This window comes from Lathyrus oleraceus, chromosome 3 (genome assembly GCF_024323335.1).
Source record: "Lathyrus oleraceus cultivar Zhongwan6 chromosome 3, CAAS_Psat_ZW6_1.0, whole genome shotgun sequence".
NCBI classification, from domain to species: domain Eukaryota; kingdom Viridiplantae; phylum Streptophyta; class Magnoliopsida; order Fabales; family Fabaceae; genus Lathyrus; species Lathyrus oleraceus.
Window position 1 is genome coordinate 263,940,087 of NC_066581.1, and position 7,499 is coordinate 263,947,585.

Below are 7,499 nucleotides of genomic sequence, written 5' to 3' on the forward strand. Positions count from 1 at the left end.
AAAAATGTCAGAGATCTGGGTAAGGGGGTTGGTTATGCAATGGGAAGGTGTTAGGCACCCAAAGCATCCTAGGTACTCCTAAGGAGCCCTTTTCACATTTGTTACAAAGGTTGTTGTTTTTTTTTTTTTTTTGAAAATTTATTTGTTCAAACATGATTGAAGGGATGAGAAAAGCGTGTATGTTTATCTAATGTACTACTTACTAAAAGAAGGGTTAAAAGAAAATGACTCGCACGGACGTCGCATCCACTGCATACGTATCTCATCTGAATCTGAGAATCAGAGTCTTCGTAGCTCGGCTACCTATGGGTTAAAGAGGAGTGTGCTCGCTAAGACATCGCGTCTTATGCCTACGTATCTCATCTGGGATGAAAATTAGAGCAAAACGTAGTTCGACCACCTATGGGGTAAGGGTTGTGTTTTGGGGTGAACGACGTTACTATGCAATCTACCGGATGCTCGACCTTTGGAGACTTAGTCGCCTGTAGTAGAAGGAGATAACGTGTTCTTAGGAGAAGAAAAATCAATGAGTTTGGGGGGTTTAGGGATGCTCATGCAAAAAGGCAGTCCTAGATGAAGGAACCGCGCTACCTTAAATGACATGCCACGAGAGGCTATACGAAACCTAAGAAATCGGTAACATGCGGGAAAAGTAAAGGGATCGAGAGATCTACCGTACGGATAAAGATCTGAAGTAACATCAATTAGATAAATAAGAAACCCAAAGACTCTTCCAAGCTAAACACAATCAAAGAAAGCGAGTCAATACAGGTAATCGGAATAGACCTCCAGGTGGTATCCCACAAATAAAGTGGAACACCAGGCAAGCCATCTCTGCGAGAGTCATGTGAGCCCTCACACAAAAAACTCAACAAACAGGTTAGAGTGACAAGACGGGGTGCAATCAAGGGTTGCCCCAAATCAAAATGTAACCACATGAATCATGCCATTAAAATTCATAAAAAAAGAGCTCACAAAAAGCAACCAAGTGTAGGAGGCCTAAACCTCTTGTCAAACACATGCATCAAAAGGGTATCAAATTCACCCATAATACCTCATACATTCAGAGCATTCAAATTAAAAGCATAAAGTAATGGGAATAAGGCAAACCTGACTGGAGAGATCGAATGAAGTTGAATTTCCCGGTTGGGTTTGCAAAGCAATCTGAGGGTTTATATGAGAGGGAATTGGTTCTTTGCCGATGAGTTCCCTTCAGTCTCTGGAGGTTGCTCTGAACTCTGTTAGCTCTTCTCTCACTATCTTTTTCCCTGCCAGGGTAATAGGAATAGAATTGAATTTTATTTCACTGAAACTCTGAATTTATAACCTGATTTTTGTGGACCTATGGGCTCAAATGAGAGAGGCTCAAGTCCAAAAATTTTCTGTTATATTTTATTTATTTATTTATTTATTTTTTCTTCGTTTTTTCATTTTTTTTAACACGTGGGCTTCGCCTAGCGAGCATGGCAGTTCAAGAAATTCCTCAGAGCGTAGGTGATTCTGGTGGCTTTTCTTGGGACTCGCTAGGCGACCCATTCTGCTCACCTAGCGAGCATGACATCTCATGAACAAACTTTTGCTCCTTCAAGATTAACGTTTTGACTGACGAATAGACCCCATTTGAACCTGTTGGAAGTATCTCAAGCCATTCCCTTGTGTTGACTGATCATCTAAATAGAACCCACAAAGTGTCTTGGATGATACTCAAGCTTCAAACAAAAGATGTTAGTGACACATTTTTGTGCTTTTGGTTAGTAAACAAAAGTAAGAGAAACAATGATGTATAATTCAAGCATGCTTGGTGATCTCAAACCAATCACAAGGAGTCCCACCCAAAGGCCAAGGGAACCAAGATGCTAAAGATCATTGAGGCAATGAAAATGCAATGTTATGATGCCATGAGGGATCTTAGGGTCAAAATTGGGGTCTTACAAAGTCATGTTCGATTCCAGCTTTCTTCTTATCCTTTTGCTAAAGAGTTCTCATTGCCTTTTGCATGAGAAACCACTTTCTCCCTTTTTTCTTAGCCTTTTTCTAAGGAGTTCCTATTACCGTTTGCATGAGAAACCATATTCATATTCATTCTTCATCCTTCTTCTTGGCCTCTTGCCAAGGAGTTCTCATTACCTTTTGTATGAGAAAATGTCCTTCTTCTTAACCTTTTGCTAATGAGTTATTATTGCCTTTTGCATGAGAAATCACATTTATCTTGATGTATCTTCTAAGCCTTTTGCTAAGGAATCCTCATTTGACTTTTGCGTAAGAAATTGTCATACTCGTTTACTTTCCTTTTGCAAGTCTCCTCTTCCTTTTGTAGCGGAAAATCTTGCCATTCCCCAACAAAGCCTCACTTGACTTTTGCAAGGTCTCTCTACCTTTTGCAGAGGGGAAAATTTCAAGTTACCTATATTACTTTCCTTTTGCAAATAAACAATCTCCTTACCTTTGTGGAACCTTGCGGGAATATCTCAACCATTGTTGTACCCCAAAATTTTCTCTCCCCTTTTTACCTTTTTATTCAAGCCTTAACTAGAGAACCATTTGCATATCTTCATGTTTCATGCATATGCATAAACCATTCATTCATATTTGTTGGTTGATCATGGTGGTTTCAAGGTGCTTGGCTGGTGAAGCTAGGGTTTTGGAGTAGACGAGGACCTAAAGACCCTACTTGGATGTTCATATGGCTATAGGGGATGCAAAACCATAATTATCTGATCTTTAAAGCTTGAATTCAACAAGGATCCATCAGGTATTCCTCATGAGGATTTAAACCCTAATCTGCCATTGTTCAGATTAAGGCTTCATGTTTGTTTTTTGGGCCCTATCTTGACCTCTAAACCCTAGTTGGAGGTTCATATATGTTGAGAACTTGCTTGTGAAGCTTCCTAGCTCATCCAAAGGCTTTGATTGAAAAAGGTGTTATTAAAATCCTAATCAGGAGGCCTTGGTTCTAGTATGCCTTGTTGGCTTGACCTTTCACCTTGGGGTTTGTTCAGACCGTAATTCATTAGAGGATGGTTGATGATCATTATGGTATGTATCATAAATTATCAAGTTTTTCCGTGCTTATGGAAATCATTTCAAACAAGCTGATCATTTGACATACCTACTTGAGGATTAATCTCATCCAAAGCCTTGTTCAAGATTTCATCCATGTCATGTGCATCCAAGCCCATCAATCCAAGCCTTTGTTGCATTTCTTCATACCCCTCGGTATTCTTGGTCCATTTATTTCATTGTTTCCATTATGCTTCATGGTCACATTGATAAGTCTCTTGGTGCATTCTTTGGTCCATAATGCCTTGGTGGTTGGTGCATAGTCTATTGTCCTTGATTCATAATTCTTTGGCCCATTATGCCATCACATAGTCGTGATCCTTTGATTTGAGTGTTTTAGTGTTCATTCTTAATCCATGAATTCATTCAAAAGTTTCATGGTAAGTTATGGCCTTAACATAAACATGCAAAGCAAACTTTCATTTTGAAATAAGTCATGTTTCCATTCCATCATAAAGAACATTTTATTCAAATCAATGTCCATTCATTCATACAAATTGGCATTTACATCATTTTACAAAAGAAAACACAAAAAATACAAGTTTTGAAAAAGTTGACTTTTGGTCAACTGTTGACTTTTTCATTAACCAGTTGACCAAAGTCAACGAACATGCTTTTCATCCCCTAAAACTGATTACATCTTCATCATCCTTGCATTCAATGATGTTCCATGGTCATTGATTCCATGAATGAGAGACCTCATTTATGTGTGAATTTGACATGTTTTGGAACTTGCCTTGAAACTATGGTCATACCTACAAAAACATACTAAATTCATCATGTCATTCAAGCCAATAAGCAATGCATTCATGATTCACCAAATTGCAAATCACATAAGTATACATACCATTTAATAATGCAAGCCTAGCAACCAAAACCACAACACCTTGACTTTCCACCACCAAGCCATGATATCTTAAGCAATATGCAACAAAAACAATTCATATTATTTTGCACATACCTGACTTGCATCAGGTCCTGAGCATTCCATACGTTGCAGTAATCAACACATGTTGATGCTACATAAGCTCGACCCTATATCATGGTCATCATTTCATAGCTAGCAAGCATGTAACAGTCAGCATGCATTGATCAGTCAGCAGGCCAGTGTGTTCATAAATTGAGCTAAACATCAAACAAGCATCAATTCCACAAGTTACAACTCAACATGCAGATTTCCTTCAAACTCCAACAGGGAAAAATAGAACAAACAGACTAATCCATTAACATAGCAATGCAATAAATTGATAGCTATCAATTGGCTTTAATGGACTCATGAACAAACCCATTCCAGTTTTATGACACTGCATTCATTTCGCAGCCCAAGCACACCAGTTTCTATCCATTCACTAATTCTGCATTTTCCATAAGTTTTGGTGTTAGTTGAATACTTTCATCTCAGTTAACTAATATTATCATGATCTTTCAATCCATTTCAATTAGTGCAAAACAAACATAGGAAAATAAGCATAGCATGGACAGTCCAAGTACAATCAAACTCAACACAAAATCATATGTCAACAAATAATCTCAATGATCAAAATCTCATGACAGTACCAAACTCCTTGACATGACTCAAACTCCATAACAATCAGAGCATCATATTGGCAATTACACTAATATCAATTTAGCAACTAGTAGTTCAACAAAAGATTAATCCACTTTTTCTTTTTCTACCTTAACTGAACTTAACCAATTCACATAACTATCTTGGACTTTAATCACTAACCTACTAACTGACATCCCTAACTTCTTAATTCAAATACCCTAATTGAACATATTCATTAATTGAACCTAGCAAAGCATAATTAACTAACAACTAACCTCATAACAGAATGCAACTGAACTATACTAACCGAAACCATTAATAATAAACTTTCCCCAACTTCCCTAACACTAACATAACCTGCCCGGTTCTGTTACAAAAAAATCCCTTAAATAGTTCATCATGGCCAATCATTGAAGGCACACACATTGCAATCACAAATCTGAGAATTTTTACTCTCACTCTGTTTTTCTCAATCTCATTTCTCTCCCTGTCTCACTCAAAACTCTACACCAAACTCCATTGAAGCTTTAAGAAGAGCGAGCTCAACCTTGCATCATTCTCAGCTCAATCGCACCACAAAAATTCAGAAGAAGAAAAGTTTATTGGAAGAAGAAGTGAAAGCAGAAGAAGAGATATACAAGTTCATACCTGCTAACCAAGTGATTTTTCGTCGCTTATTTCGTCCTCTCCGATTCAACATTTGGATGGAGTGATCCACAACTTCGGAGGTAGGTCCATCCTCACCCTTTCACTACAACCATGTCATCATCTTGTAGCTTATCTTAGGGCGACTCAAAGCCCTAACAGTTAGTGCACTGAGTCTTGAGCCTTGCTATGTAATTCGTGATCAAACCCCTAGGGTTCTTGAGATATTTAATTTGATTTTTGATGTTAGATCCAATTTTGTTTGAAATTGAGAGTGAATTCAGTTTAAGAAGCTGAACACGATCCTAATGAGATATCTGGTTTGTGTTTTGGTGGCCACCGCCGCCGGAAGAGATTTCCACACGGTGGCCTGCGACGACCATCTGATCAGAGACAGTGGGTACTGAAGGTGCACAACAAAAGGCCATTCAAATTCAATTACTGAAGGCGCGATTTGGAGTTTTTGGAAATGACAAGTTTTTCTTTTGGGCTCACAGCATCAGTTAGGCCCAACCAACCTTCAATGACATCATCCCCAACGGGTCCATACACTCTCATTAGAAAATTTTACCTTGTACCCCGACAATTAACCCCATACCCCTACAAAAATTTAAAAATTCTCATTTTATCGTTAATTGGTTTTAACCAATTTACCATTTCATTTTTACCATTCAGTTGAAAATTGCAAAAATTACACTTTTACACCCCTCGCACCGGAACTCCTGCAAAAAGACTTCCGGTATGTATTTTTCCAAACCGGAAGACTTTAGGAATGACTTCCGGAACACACAAAAAAGCAAACCGGAACACTTAAGGAAAGAGTTCCGGTTTAAATAAAAAAAAATTCAAAACCGAAACACTTCTTAAAAGAGTTCTGGTGAACAAATTTTGCATACCGGAACTCTTTGGAGAAGTGTTCCGGTATGTATTATGTGTGTTCCGGAAGTCTTTCTTTAAGTCTTCCGGTACGTTTTTTTTTTTTTAATTTTTTTTTTTTACAGAAATGGAAAATCTTCCCAAAATATGTGTAGATACTACTGATGCGTTTATGACGACGGAAAGATTTGGTACACGAGAAGAGGTTATCAGATGAATTAAAGAGGTTGGAATCGACAATAAAGTAACTGTTATTATCAGTCGTTCAGATACTGAAACGGGGAAGAGAGGGAGAAGTAACAAAATAATATTTAGTTGTGATAAAGGTGGGAAACACAAGATTAGTGATAGTGGTACCCAAAGTGCATCCAAGAAATGTGGATGTCCATTTAAAATCAGGTCGACTCCGGCGAAAGATGGATCTGGTTGGAAGATTGATGTAAAATGTGGGTTACATAATCATGGTTTACCTGATAGATTAGAAGGTCATTCGTTTATTGGTAGGTTGACCACAGATGAGAAGCAACATGTCGCTGATTTGGCAAAGAGACATGTAGCACCTAGAAACATTTTGCTTTCCTTGCAAGACAAGTTTCCTGAGAATGTCATTCGGATTACGCAAGTATACAAGCATAAGAGTGTGATAGAAAAAGAGATAAGAGGTCCAAGGAGTGAGATACAACATTTGTTTAAGCTTATTGAGGATGCAGGATATGTGTATTGGAGTAGAAAAAAGGATGACTCGGAAGTGGTGAGAGAGATATTTTAGGCACATCCTGATTCAGTTAAGTTGTTGAATATATTTCCGATTGTGTTAGTTATGGATATCACCTACAAGACAAACAAATATAGACAACCTTTGTTTGAAATTGTTCGCATGACATCGACTGAGTTGACTTTTGCTGTTGGATTTGCGTATATGGAGTCTGAGCAAACAGAGAATTTTTGCTGGGTATTGGAGAAATTAAAAGAGTTGTTTGTGAAGAAAGACATGTATCCACAAGTGATTTTGACAGATAGAGATTTTGCTTTGATGAAAGCAATTGAAGTTGTGTTTCCCAACTCGATTAATTTGCTTTGTAGATTTCACATTAACAAAAACGTTGGTGCCAAATGCAAACAACATGTGGTGAATGACCTGCAAAAGACGATAGACACATTATGGATGGAAGTTGTCTGGGCTAGTGATGAGGTTGAGTATGGTCAGCGGTTGCATCAACTTGAGCAAGCATGTGTTGATTATAGTGGATTTATTAATTATGTGAAAGACACATGGTTGACTCCACATAGGCATAAATTTGTTGGAGCATGGATTAATCGAGTCCTACATTTAGGCAGATTATGATGTTTATAGGGACCCTTCGTATCA

General features: G+C 37.9%; 1 long non-coding RNA gene across 1 annotated transcript; it reads right to left on the minus strand.

Annotated features, from left to right (window-relative positions):
• Positions 1 to 3,505: 3,505 nt before the first annotated feature.
• LOC127126834 (uncharacterized) lies at positions 3,506 to 5,661 on the minus strand. Its single transcript, XR_007805116.1, has 3 exons — positions 5,258 to 5,661; positions 3,908 to 4,415; positions 3,506 to 3,815 (listed from the first exon to the last, which is right to left on the minus strand). It is a non-coding gene; the product is annotated as an uncharacterized LOC127126834 (long non-coding RNA).
• Positions 5,662 to 7,499: the final 1,838 nt, after the last annotated feature.